We start from the raw sequence: 13,934 nt of genomic DNA on the forward strand, positions 1-13,934 counted from the left end.
TACATCTAATTCAATGAATGGAAAAATCTTTCCTGCTGCCATTACCCGTACAGAAATATCTTTCTGTGTGTCCCAACCAAGCTTCCTGCATATAAAATTGTGCAAAAGCTACATAAAAACGTGCAATAAATACTCCAGCTAGCTCTGGTTCTGACTATGACTCGTTGATGCATTTTTATTCCATTGTGCACGTATTTGGAAGAGTGGAACTTTAATACCACATGAAAGGGCACATGGGCTTTAAGGACTTCTGTTTGGGTCCAGTTTTAAACAAGCGGAAGTATGAGGTGATGGAAGCTTCTCTAATCAGGACATCACTTAAGCCCTGTTGAAGTCCCATTGACGTCAAAGAAATCTAAGCATATGCTTTACTTTAATTGCACACTTAAAGGCTGGTCTGAAACGGGTCATAGACGGCCACTACATTCATTAAAAATCCTATGGGGTCTTGCATTTCCCTCAGGGGAATTAATTTTTGTGTTCACACATTAGCTTTTTCAAGAAAAAACTTTTATCACTCTGTATGTGTAAACCATCCTGAGCCTAACCAGGAGAAATTTCTAAAGCTTGAATAATAATTCTCAGACATGACATTAAAATACTACTTTTCTTATAATAAACATCACTATGGTTAATTATTAATTTGTTATGTCTTTGGTGTTAAGCTTTGCCTAAGGCTGCAAACTGCTCTTTCAGGCCATTAATTGTTTCAAATAACCTATTTCCTAGGTATATTTCCTTAGAATTTATTTTAATAGTACCAACAGGTAAAGGTCACCAAACAAATCTGTCTGCCGTAAGCTTTTCCTCTAATTCTTCATCTTTCCAGTTTTGTTCTCAAACTTTTGATTTCTTTTCTGTTGGCCCATTAGGAATATAACACATTGCTAAAGAACATACCCAGAAGATTATCACTTTGGAACTGACTACCTGGTTAGTTGTTGTCACTGCAGACAACAACCATTTCTTGCTCTGACTACTTTGGACCGGTATGCATCCCCCTCTGGTCTCTCAACACCAGAGCTCCCCACTGGCTCCTTGCTACCAATCACTTGAAAAAAAGTCAATTAACGTGTGTGCTGCTAACTAAAAAAACACTGTCATTCCTATGGAATGTATGTTCTAAGCTGGACTGAATGAATACTCAGTCTCTGAGATCAAACATTCAGATACACTGGATCTGGAAAGGCTCTCATGGATCAAGCCACCGCTGCTGGAGGTTGTCCCCAGAATTTAGTTCCAGCGCAGAAACAGGAAGATTGGCCAAGCATGGTTAGGAAGAGGAGAGAACAAGACATTTCTCTTCTTCTCCCTCTCCTGACTCTTGTTTGTGCCTGCTTTGCTTCTTGCTACTAGGCCACCTCCTCCCCATTCCTCGTACTTCATTCAGCACTCTCATGATTGTTTCCACCACCTCCCTGAGAGAACGTGATGGCCTGCAAGATGTCATTGTCAAAGGATCCCCTTCCTTTATCCAGATGAGATGTTTCCTCCATTACTTTGCCTGCTATTTTTAAAGACACCTGAAACTCTTCTCTCATCCTCCTGTATATACCCTTCCAATGTCTGTAGATAGTTAGCTGTGCAGAGAGTTGTCACTTAGCCAAGTTATGCGGTGTATTTACCTATTTTAATATCCTCTCATAACCCAAACATTCCAGCCACTTATCTTTTTTTATTTCTTGGTCCCCTCTGAACTTCTTCCAGCTGCCTTCTGCTCAGAAGGGAATGCCACGATCTGGGTGCGATTGCAATAACTGTGTCCCACTCTGGTATGTGATGGGATCAATCTCAAAAACATACTGGGGTTGATCTGGGCATTTGAGACTAACGTGTTGTGAATCGTTATACCAGAATGGTATAATTCTTTCACTATTTCTATCTTTCACTTTCTATCTTTTTCAGACAATTTCCTTTTGGCTGCACATTTTTGCAGTTCCTGTATTTTTGTCCCAATTTCTTATGCTACTGGTTACCCTATGTTTACTTCTGTGCCTTCCTGTCCTCACAACTCCCTGCCATTTAGTGTCATTTCAGGTTTCTCCATACACAGACATGTTTGTAACACTTCATCCATTGCAAGCTTAAAACCAGCAGTAGAAGTAACACATAATGAAGTTATTACTGTATCTTTTAAGTTTATGATATCTTTTGTATTGCCACAAATTTAAGAGAGTACAGTATCACCTTGTTGATGTGACCACTAGTAATTAGTTTCTTAGTTTAAAAATAATCAAAATCTTCATCAAAACATTACAATTTTTTTTTGCAAATATCTGAAATTTGGTTAGCATTCACTTCCGATAATCAACTTACTCATTAATAACTAACTGGATACTTACTTTTGTAAGTAAATCATTATCATTTCTTATCTTGGATTTACTGTACATCAGCCCTTTATCAGTCCACGGGAAATTTCAAGTACTTTTGTACTTGAAATTGCAGGATTTCATTTGTATTCTTCTTGACAATGTTTTACTTAAGCTTTGTTTTATGATGTGCCACCATCTCTTCACCCAATAGCTTTACAAAGCTCCCTTAAGAAGGAATGTTAGAATTTTGGAGGGGCAGAGAGGGAAGGGGGTGCTCTGCAATAACATGCAGATTACTCTTCCTGGGTCTAAAGTGGCATTTTTCAACTGGAGCTTGAACCACAACATCTGAAGTTTTTAAAGTTTTATGCACATCTTGGATCCAGATACTTTTGCCCTAAACTTTTTTTTCTTCAATTTTTATCCTTCAGCATTCAACATCCAGATGTTTAACCTCTTCTAAGAACTGAGTAATAACTCAAAGATCTCTGAAGCTCCAGGTTGTTACAGGTAAAACAGCACAGTTTATAAATCCAGGTTAACTAACAGTCCTTGCTTTTCTTCTCTGAAAACACCAGTTGCCAAAGTGAACCAATTCTTGCTGACATGCTTACTGAAATTTAGGAAAATCTTGAGTAGAAATAACCAACTCCTACTCTCCACACAGCATTCTTATTTCCCACTGGGAATAACTGTTATCAGTAGATTTATAAGATTTACATATACAAAGTAATCATCTTAATCAACCTTTAATCATCTGCTAGATGGGTATAGTGAGTCAAAGTGCTTAGTTGCCCAGCAGACATGGGGGGTCATTAGCAAGGAAAGATTAGGTAGAAAAAACAAAGTGTTCCTTTGCTAATTATTACATGGAAATGACATTTCCAGTTTAAATTTAGCACAGTGGTAAAAGGGCTACAGAATTAGAGGAATCTCAAGGAGGACACCTCTGCGTTTGCAATGTGTCTAAATACGGAACTGTTTGTTCCAGCCAAGCACACTGCTTCTCTTCGATGCCAACCTTTGATGCCAGAACAGCTCTGTATGTTTTTTACTGGAGTTATGCAATGCCTTTGATTATGCTACCCAGTGCACATGCATATAGTATTGAACTTCCTTCCCAAAATAAAGAAATATCTGTGCCGTTTTCTCAGACGTAGATTCAAATAATTGGATAGAAATGCAGGAGGAAAGGATGTGAAGTAAGGCCAGAGAACCAATCTGCCATCGTTAATTTTACCTTTTTTGAGTGCAACAAGCCTCTGGTACAAAAGAGACTGCAGCAGGCATCCATGGTGACACTCTGAAACTACCAGCACCACACAAAGCCTCTTCATCCATGTGAATCACTTGTATTAGCTTGAAGTAATTTACATCGACACTGAGATGGCTCCAAGTTCCAAAAATCATTAATTTAAAGACATTTTATCCACAGCCAGACCTTTCATAAATCACATACTCTAGATTCCTGACCCAGATTGAAAGGTCTAGAGTTTCAAACACACCAAGTTGTGTTTCACACTGGGCTCTCAGAAAATCATCTGAGGACGTGTTGATGTGGCTGGCCGTGCCACATACATGTGCACACAGATACTCTGTATTGATGTAAGTACATCTGCCCAGTATGGTAGAATCCAATAACACCCACAAAAACCAATGCAAACAATCTCCATCATTGCATGTAATATCAACACCAAGAAAGATAAAAAGAAACCAAAAGAGAAATCCTTACCAGCTGAGGTTTTCTCCATACAACTGCATCCACTCAGATTTAGCAGACTGCTGCTAATGAAGCTGGAGGATTCAGATCACCACTCTCCATCAGACGTTCATCACTCTCTGGCAACCAGACGCTCGCTGTGTAATAAGAGGTCCCTATGTTCAGCTGATTCATCATTCTGTGAGTCTTTGTTGATTCTGGATTTAATTTTCACCTTGCTAATGTTCACCAAATACTGCAAATCTGGTGCAAAACTGGGTTTATTCATTCGCTCTTCCCCCAGATGATCTATTTGCTGGCATATGACTTGGCATCTCATAGCTTCCTAGCCATGGAGCTGGTCAGCCACTCCTCTGGGTTTGCCTGAAGGATTGCTGAAATCCAATCTTTCAGACAGTGACAGGCATGTACATGAGACATGAATGTCACTGCGCTGCAATTATACAAGGGACAAAAGGTACTGCTAAAACACCTGCTGGAAGTGAGACAGATCCAAGGACAGATGGATAGATACCATTGTCAGGAGCCTGGAAGGAAATATGCTGGCTATGAGCCAGAACTGGAAAAACCGAGATCATATTCAGTCAGCAACATGTCAGGCAGTGGGGAGCACACAGGCAAGCAAACAGAGTCATCCTGGAAGAAGGGAGGTCATGCGCATTGGTGTCTGGAAAACCATCGAGCTGGGCTAAGCACAGATACACCTAAATGAACACTAGCATACATTCATATGTTGAGAACTCACTTTATTCTGGAAAACATTTTCAAATTCTTCCTACGGCTTCAAATATTCAAACAGAATGTGGGAGCTCCGCAGTGTCTTGCATGGGGGACCTGCTTTAGTATCCACCCTCAATTATGTACAGAATGTTTCTCCTTAGATGAATTACTTTCAATTTCATACACCAGGTTTTACCAAATAATGCGAAATCCTTTTGCAACTTTACATTCAGCTTTCAATCCAGAGTATTCGAGATACCTGCAGCCTTTGGCTCTTCACCGTTTTAGGTCCATTCTGTTGTTCATGAGTACTTAAGCATGGAGGTCTCGGTAAATTCAACTGATAGTTGTTGCGTGCATGCCCACTGCCCTTTCACACTGACATTTTTAGGGAGTTTGTTTGTGAGTTCCTCAGTATCAACCAGTGTATGACAAAAATATATACATTTGCTCAAAGCTAACAAGGTCAAAAAAGTCTCTATAGTTAAGCTTGGTACTTGAGAGGAATGTTGAAGTCTGCTTCCTTTCAAGTACACTACAAAATTGGTACTACTAAACTTAAACAGCCCATAAAGAGAACTGGAAAACACCTCCCATTATAGTGGTGGTGGTAAGCTACGGTCCCTTGCTGATGCTCTTCCCCATCAGGATCTCACCTAGGTAGTGCAGAGCAGGGATTCACCACCCAGACTTTGTGAAGAGCTCTCTTCTTCTTAGCAAGAGCCATCTAGTATCCAAACAACCTCATAGACCAACAAACCTCCATCGTCCTTCTAAGCTGTGAGAGATAAGACTGGATTAACTCACAGTGAGGTTGTCCTTGTTGGTTGTTTGCACTTTACTCTCAGGTGATTTTCCCTCTCAAAGCTGGAGCAAGGTTAACTGTGCTTGCAGGCCTAACACATCCAAGTGTGGCAAATGTCTGTTGCTCCTAAGCTCAGCTGTCATTATGAAGAGCTTCAGCCTCCTCTTGGATTTCAAGCGTGCAGAAATAGATGGCAAGAGGCATTGGGTGTGAGCTACAGGCTCAGGGCAGCTATCCCCATTGTTGACCCAAGGGAGCAGCTCAGCACCTACTCCTGACATGAGGTGCTCTGCCCTGACCTTGTGTGCCACCTAGTGCTGCTGTTAGAAAACAAATACCCCATATTGGGCAGCAGGCTGAGTCATGAAATCACCCCCATACCTGTCAAAGGTAGGTATGTGTGTATAAAGCTGTATATCAGGCATAGTATTCATCTACATTTTAGTTTAAGCTACCTGAGTACTTCCCAAATATTTTTGTCCAAACAGACTATGTTTGCAGATCCCTTCTCGGTACGCATGAGAAGGATTTGAAAATGTATCTTAATTGAAAATGTATAAAGAGCATAAATCATGTTGATGTTCAGCCTTTGCAATCCTAAACATTCAGTCCTTCTTGTTACAGAGATTTGCAATTTATGCCACCAGAGACTCCCTCTGGCACTGCAGTGCAGATGTGTTACCTGTTGTAGGAAGTGAGATGGGTGCCCCTGCCCAGCAGACAGGACAAAGGTGACAAGTCCTGTTCTTCTACTGTTCCACTCAGGAATTTGGCACAGAAGTCTGAACAATTCTCCCCAGGTTACACATGCAGCTTATGGCAAAGACCTAATTTCAATTTCAAAGTCACTCATCTTCTTCCAGCCCTGTAAGAACTAGTTCATTTAACCAAGTTGTTACATTTCTTCAAGGATATCTTTGATAAAGTTTAACACGATAACCCAGTGCCTTGCCAAAAGAAGGCAAGCATGGAAATTTGAGATAAAGAAGAAATAAGCTAAAAAAAAAATCTTCACTTCCCATTATTATGCTTTTTTAAATAACCCCCTTACTTTTTCCATGGTTTGTTAGAATAAGTGAGATGCTTGGTCACAAACAGAAGCATTGAGACTGTGATGAGATCAAGATCTGAGAACATTCATAGGACCCATATGTTCTTATGCTATCTGTATAGCCGGTAGCAATGATTTTGCTCCTAAGAACACACATCTCTTTAAGTAACTCTCTCTAATCCTAAATGCAGAACATAAATGTCTACAATTGATTTACGGAAATGGATAGATGGATCTTCACCTTCCTCTAAACTGAATGGTCACAACTTGGAACAGCAGCAGAAGCATCACAAAAACCTGTACCATAACACATACACCTGCATAATGTTTTTTCTAGGTTTTGTGTTAGTAGCTCCCACTTAACAATCTCCCACTTATTTTTTTCTCTATTTCAAAGCTTTTCCAGCAGGATCTCACTTGCATTAACTCCTATGTTTCTTACCCTTACAGAGATTTGTGGCTCCTTAGAGCAACACCAGTCAAAGTCAGTATTAATTAATCAATCAGCAAAGCCGTGTTAAATGCATGGACTTTATAAATTGTACACACCGTCACAATGGCAAATTAATCACTGTCCACTTTTCCTCATCACAATCCTGTGCATAAAGCCTGGCAACAAGGTCATACCACTCTCAATGCAGATATTCACAAAGTATTTTTAAATCAAAGTACTTCACAAGATCAACCTCATTTTGTGCCTAGCTTTCTCATTTTTAAGCTGTCGTGAGACACTACAATGAGAACTACTATTTCACAGAAGCTTTTTGAAAGGCATTTAAAGATTTGGTGAAGTAAAGAAAATAATAAATGTCACTGAATAATTAGTACATAAAACATTTCTTTCTTTCAAATTTGAAGTCTTATAAAGCACCAGTCACCAAAATAACGTGTGAAAAACTGCTGCTGTCCTTGGAAAACAAAGTGTATAAGAAATAGCATCACAGTAACAATAGATCAAAGCTCGATGTAAGATCTTACAGACAGGGAAGGTCGTTTTGTTCTAAAGTAAAGCCGATGTCATTTGCTCACATTCACACCCTTATGCCCACAGCATCACAAGCACTAGGATGTGTGTGACCAGCTTTCATGCACCAAGAAACGTGTCTCTAGGTCGTGTGGCTGGATTTCCTTGAATGACACAGAGCACAAGAGACACTGGCTACTGACTCTTCACCGTAGGTCCTCTGTTCATCTGCTGCAGACAGGGGTTTCTGGCTGTGCCTTCAGTACCTTCGGGAGCTGACAACGGTTAGCCCCTGTCCTGCCAAACACCTGTGAGTCTGTATGATTTGCTCAAACACTTCTCTCTCAATCTGGCTGCCTGAAAAGCTACACAGATGTGTTGGGCTCTTGACCTGTTAGTCTAGGTGTCACCATTCTTAAACTCAAGCAGATATGGAGAGAAGCACACGCAGAAATATGCTTGGCTAGACCCAACAGCACATACCATGCCTGTACGGTGGATCCCCAGATACCCAAACCTCATCCTTTGTCAAGTATCATCACCATCTGAAAAAGTAAATATGCCAAAGGAAAGCCTTATTTATTATTTTTATTTACCAATTAATTTATTATTTATTACATCTAAAATGAGTATGAAAAATGTAAAAAGCTATCTTATTTAAAATTTCACTGCACTGGTTCCTAGAGTGAAACCAGGGCGGACTGTGTCAACCTGCATGTAGTTTGATCCTACTCTAATCAGCCCTCTGTAACTATATTCCCTAGCAAGCAGATCAGCAATCTCTGTGGGGGCTATCAGCTAATCTTTGGGTCCCCTCCTAGAAATGATAATTTATTTGATATTATTTTTCTGTTACTTTTTTTTTTTTACAATTTATTTTAATTTTCTATGCTTAGATATACCGTATTCAGCTTTCTGTATATTTACCTAGTTGAGTTAGGAAAATATATATAAAAAAAAACAACTAGAAACCCAGCAAGGAAAATATTGGGTTCAGAACCTGAGTGAAGAGACAAAAGCAGGCATATGTGTACATTGCCATTCGTGACTTATTGTGCTACCTGTACGCTCTCATGAATTTCAGCAAAAGGGGATCTGAATCATATATGTGTACACACCCAACCAAGAGCAACTTGCTGTGCATTTTCAGTTGGGAAATATTTTCAAAACCAACATTTTTCCTTTTCGAAAAGGAAGTGGGAAGACGACAGAAGAAGAACCTGCAAAATGATGATCTCATTCAGTCTTGCTAAGCTTTCACCCACATTCTCTGGGTGAAACACCAATGAATTGGCCATACCCTTTATTTATTATAATAAATTTCTGAATTTATTTATAATAAATTTCTTATTATAATAAGTTTCTGAACTGAAGGCATTATCCCAGCCACACAGGAATAACCTGGTGCTTCAGAGCTTGCAGCTCACCATAATCCCCAAGCTTTTCAAGAGGTGGGGTTTTTGACAACCTCTACGAACTGGGAAGTTCTTGTAACTGGAGAAGGCAAACAACCATCTCACCCAACTCCCATACCATGTCACGTCATAGAGAGAAAAGGAGGTGTGAATTCAGAGAACAAGAAAGGTGGCTATCACTACCGCAAAATTTCTATGATTACTTTGGGATGCATTCCCTGTGTGATTTGCGCATCCAGTCAAATCTGCAATCTAATTTGCATAATGATACTTTGTTCAGTAACTGAACAGAACATTTATTGCTGTTTAGTGTCATTTACCTTGTTAATTATTATCTTTTATTTTTGAGGTTAGCAAAATTCTGTGGTTTTTTTTTTTTAGAGGTTTTCCTTTTGCCCGCTGGGCCAAGCATGCACACTAACTCTCAAAACAGACATTTTCAGTTTTTCTTCTCACTGGAAAAAGATGAGAGCAAAAACTAGAAGAAGGAAGAAAAGGAGATTTTGGTTTTGTACAGAAGTCAACAAAATGATGCCTCGTTCCCAAATTAGCAGGGACAGAGAGTTATTTTAGAAATTGTTTTAGATATTTCAGTTATTTTACACATTTAATTCAGCAAATAAATCAGCCCTTGGCCAATGAAATCCATCAACTGAACTGGGCACAAATTAACATCAAACACATTGGCAGTTCTTATTCCATGACTTTTGTCAGCCTGAGAGGAGCTTCAAACCCTCCCTACAAGACATAATGAAATGTTTTCGGGGGGTCCTTATGGAAATCGATGCAAACAGCTGGGAAGCTCTGCAGCCACAGTTCATGTTGTATCTGAGAAACTGAGTGATGTGACCATGCCATGGTAGTTCTCCTGCTCTGTATGTGCTTTTGGAAATAAAACAACAAGTTTTCTTCCAAAACTGTCTGTCCAGCTTCTGCTTTTCATATTTTTGTAATAGCCCATTGTCTTCCATCATCGATTCAAACAACTAAAAAAACCGTAAGCCATACTCATAAAAACCTCTCCAGGGGTCGTAATTCTGATCTACAACAGATGTGCTGAATGAGGGGAGGGGCATGTCTGTCTGCCAGGCCGGACTACGAAGGTCAACTCCCGTCAAAAGGAAGCCCTTAGCATATACTCAGGAAAGACCACTGCAATGCATTTTAAACAAAAAACATGCAAATGTGGAACACATTGTTTGCAGCAAGCTTGAAGGTTGCCTTTCAGACCTGGATATGAATACGAATGTGGTAGGGATCAATATATTTAAAGACATATTCTGTACCTGTCCTAGCAGTGCTCCCGTTCAGGAATGCCTGACCTTGGACATCAGAGCCCAGGACCGAGCACCTCCTCATCACAACTGATCGATCCCAGGTGCTGGTAGTTAAAAAGACGGTTAAAAAGTGGCTATATGAAATGGGAAGGTCAGGGTCAGAGAAGAAGATTCACCTTAAGATAAGGACATGGCTATGCTGAGTGAAAGAGGCTGTTTTTAATCCACAGTAGTTAACAATTCATTAATATTTCAGTAAAGCTTCTGAGCAACAAGGAATAGCTTAGCAAAAGGAAGACTAAAACTAACCTCCTAATTCAACTGGCATCAGAACAGCTCACAAAGGGCAGATTTTGAGATTTCACCTGGATGAAATCCAAACAGGTTTAGAATATAAAATGAAACACCTCTATTTCAATCAACATTATTTTTGATGACTGCAAGCCCAAAGGCACAGCTTTTACAGAGGAACTGGTTCCCCAGGTAAAGGGGACAAGCTGACAAGCCAGTCGCAGCATAAGAAACCCTTCAGCCTCGATCTGGAGACGGAGCTCTGCATACGGGCAGGACCTTCATTCCTGGTCAGCCCAGCAGTTCAACTGTCCAAATGTCAATGTTGGGCATAAGTTCTTTATTTCAAATTAATCTCATGTGGGCTAGTGTTGAGGAGGACTTCCAGGTAACTGGCAAATGCTGAAATATTCCATCCCAGGACAGTGCTGGCAGAGTATCCAGAGCATTCCCATGTAAATCCCCATGAAGCTGCACGGACTTGTTTGGGAGTGGGTAGCCATGAACTGATACCACAGCATGGTGTACACAGTACTGCCAATATGTCATTTACATTCATCAGTGTTAAAGAGCAGAGGACAAGGAGCCTTGGGTAAGAGGGTTATCACTCTTGCTGGCCAAGTGAAATGAGAAATTGTTCTACACATAAATATTTCTCCTCTTTCATTCCCTCTGGAAAGTCTATAAACATTTCAAATCCCCAGGAGATAAGTTATAGCACCTAAGAACCACTTTGTGTGAAACTGTGTAATAACTGGCACAGACAGGAGTGCTGTCTCAAATGAGTTCACCAGGAGGAAGTTCACAAGGTCTTGCTCACCGAATCCATGCATCTATTAACAGCTCCCTGAGGTGCCCACGGGCCTAACCCAGAATCGCCCGAGTTCACCGAGTGCAGGAGAGAGGGTGGAGGAGCCCGTCAGGAGGTGCCCGGTGGTTAGCAAGGGCAATAGCAAGCTATTTGCATGGGAGCTACAGCCCTTCCCTGCAAAAATCAAGTCAAGAGGAAAGACACACACCGCAGGCTGCCAGGCATTCTTCTCCTAGCAAGAGCTAAAACTCTTAATTGCAGTCTGTTGCAAGACATGGTTCCTCTCCCGACTCCGAGGAGCTGCAGGCGAAGAAGAAAGCCTTGCAGGCAGTCAGCAGGACGGCAGCCCTGGCACCACCCGCTGACCAGAGCCCGCACCACATGGCAGCGGTCAGAGCCAGTCACTTCGGGGAGCTGGTGGCGGCCCCAGGAAGCAGCTCTCTGGTGGCATCAAGGCAGCACTTGGCTGCTCCTTCCAAACCTGGCCTCAAGCCAGTGCTGCCTGGCCTGAGGTCTCTGGCAACTCTCTCCAAAACAGCCCCAGGAAAAATGCTATGCAAAGCAGAGACCCAAAATAACATGCATTGCCATAACATGTTGAAAAGCCCACATTTGCTTAATTAACTACCTATAAGGAGAAGCAGTAAGTGATAGCACCTGGCCCACAGCAAAGCACAGAGTGCTACCAGCACAGCATTTCCACAGCTGGTGGAAACAACTGAAGAAGACAAGATGAAAAGCTTTCAGCTGGCTTTATGTGATTTACCTTCTCTTCCTCGAGGCTTGGGAAGAGAAATAAATCCAAAAATATTTTAGTGACAGCCACTGGATAAGCAGAAAAATAGAGGAACAGAGTCACATCGACATTATACCAAATTAACGGTTGCTTCAGGTCCACAAAGAAATGCCATTAAAATTCATGGTATAGGATATAATGTGTGGAGTGCAATAATCAGAACTGATCACAGGATCCTATGCATTCCTCTTACTAACAGTAATGACATTTTCAGCTAGACCTGAGCTAGTCCTTTAAACTGTATGCTGTCAGTTCAGCATCTGGAAGCTGGCTCTATCCGAACAAATGAGCACATACTCTTTTCTGAGAAAATATCCTTTCAGGAGATAGACCTTCGTCTTTTGTTCTTTGTAAAGGTGCTGTCCTACAGGCAAAAGGTGCATTTCAGCTGTGGAATTTGCTGTGTTCTGGTTCACTAACAAACATAAATAGAAATTATAAGTGGATGACATTCCTTTCGCAGTATACAGGCTGAAACCTATAATACAATTCCAACAATGTCAGATATTTTCCCTTGCAGATACTAGACTAGATAGACTATGGGTCTCATCTAGTACAGCCACTGTAGTGTTTACACCTCCTTAATTATTTTCTATTTTTATATAATTTTGATTGTTACACGTTTTCCTTAATTGAAAATTCTAGGGAAAAGAAATTAAAAACCTTCAGAGAGTAAACAGTGAGTTTTTATTTCCTGATGAATATCGCCGTGGCATTATTTCCCTCGGAGGCTTGCTTTTGAGCCTACTGAGCCAGGCAGTTGTTGGTGCCATTACATAATTGGCCGTCTTAAAAAGCATAAAAGCATTTGAACAATTTCTAAATTATTTGCCTTTGCTTAGAGTCATATGTCTGGCAAGACATAACATGATGTGATGTCTCCTTCATGATCATCTAATTTCACTTTGAAAAAAGCAGTAGTTTCTCCAGATTTTCTCTCCTGAGCCCTACATTTTGCTCACAGAATTGCCCTGCGTTATAATTCTTGTTCTGATCTGAGCAGTTCAATTCGTGATATTCTCCTGCGTGCCTTCAGTTCCCACTGGTAAGTACGAATAATTACAGCAATCTACCCACCCAGCTGGCGTTTCCAAAGGCCTTTTAAGGAAAAGGATCATGGGGAACAGTTTTCTCTGGTCTCTGAGTTCTTTTACAAACCTTTACTTCCTTAATTTCTCTTTCCTTTTTTCAACCCTAAGAACATGTCAGAGGGAGGCAAGGCAGCAAGGATATTGGAAAACACTCACAATTTAAGTCTGGAGGTGGAGGTAACCAGAAGGGAGACTTGGGAGTCTGGGGAGCTGGCACTGGGCACCCTGCCTGGAGCACAACTTGCTCCAGGAACCTGCCCGCTGCCAGCTACTACTGTAATTTGTGACCGCATGGCCTGCTGCCCATCACAGCGCGCTTCCACAAGGTCTATGCCATGGAACATTTTTTTTGGCCGCCACCAAGTGACTCCTCCAGCCGCTTCATTGTGAGGAGCTAGTCAGTTTTAATCAACTCAACATCTTAACATCAGCAGCTTAATCCACGTTCAGTCCTTAATGAGATGTACACCCTGATGGCTCCTTCCTGTGTGGGCACTGAGTGAAGGCTGACAACAAGAGCCTGCAGAGCTGAGCTGCCTCCTCACAGCATGGTGTGTGCTTACTTAGCAAGGCTCTCAGAGCATACTGCATCCCCCAACTGAGTTACATTAAAATTAATTTGCAGGTCACAGTAAGTACAGCAGCGTCAAGGCAAGCATCTGCAATATTTGCAAAGTGGTG

The 13,934-nt window shown here is 41.1% G+C and overlaps 1 protein-coding gene across 3 annotated transcripts in view; it reads right to left on the minus strand.

The window, feature by feature from the left end:
• Positions 1–13,934, minus strand: part of PLA2G4A (phospholipase A2 group IVA) — a 116,772-nt gene that overhangs the window by 94,611 nt on the left and 8,227 nt on the right. The window contains exon 2 of one of the 3 annotated variants that reach the window (XM_035537143.2): positions 4,045–4,169. The exons of the other annotated variants lie outside the window; for them this stretch is intronic. The gene's annotated coding sequence lies outside the window, so the exon portion shown is untranslated. The remainder of the gene's footprint in view (positions 1–4,044; positions 4,170–13,934) is intronic. 3 annotated transcript variants of the gene reach the window in all.

The sequence above is a fragment of the Cygnus atratus genome, chromosome 8 (genome assembly GCF_013377495.2).
Source record: "Cygnus atratus isolate AKBS03 ecotype Queensland, Australia chromosome 8, CAtr_DNAZoo_HiC_assembly, whole genome shotgun sequence".
Taxonomy (NCBI): domain Eukaryota; kingdom Metazoa; phylum Chordata; class Aves; order Anseriformes; family Anatidae; genus Cygnus; species Cygnus atratus.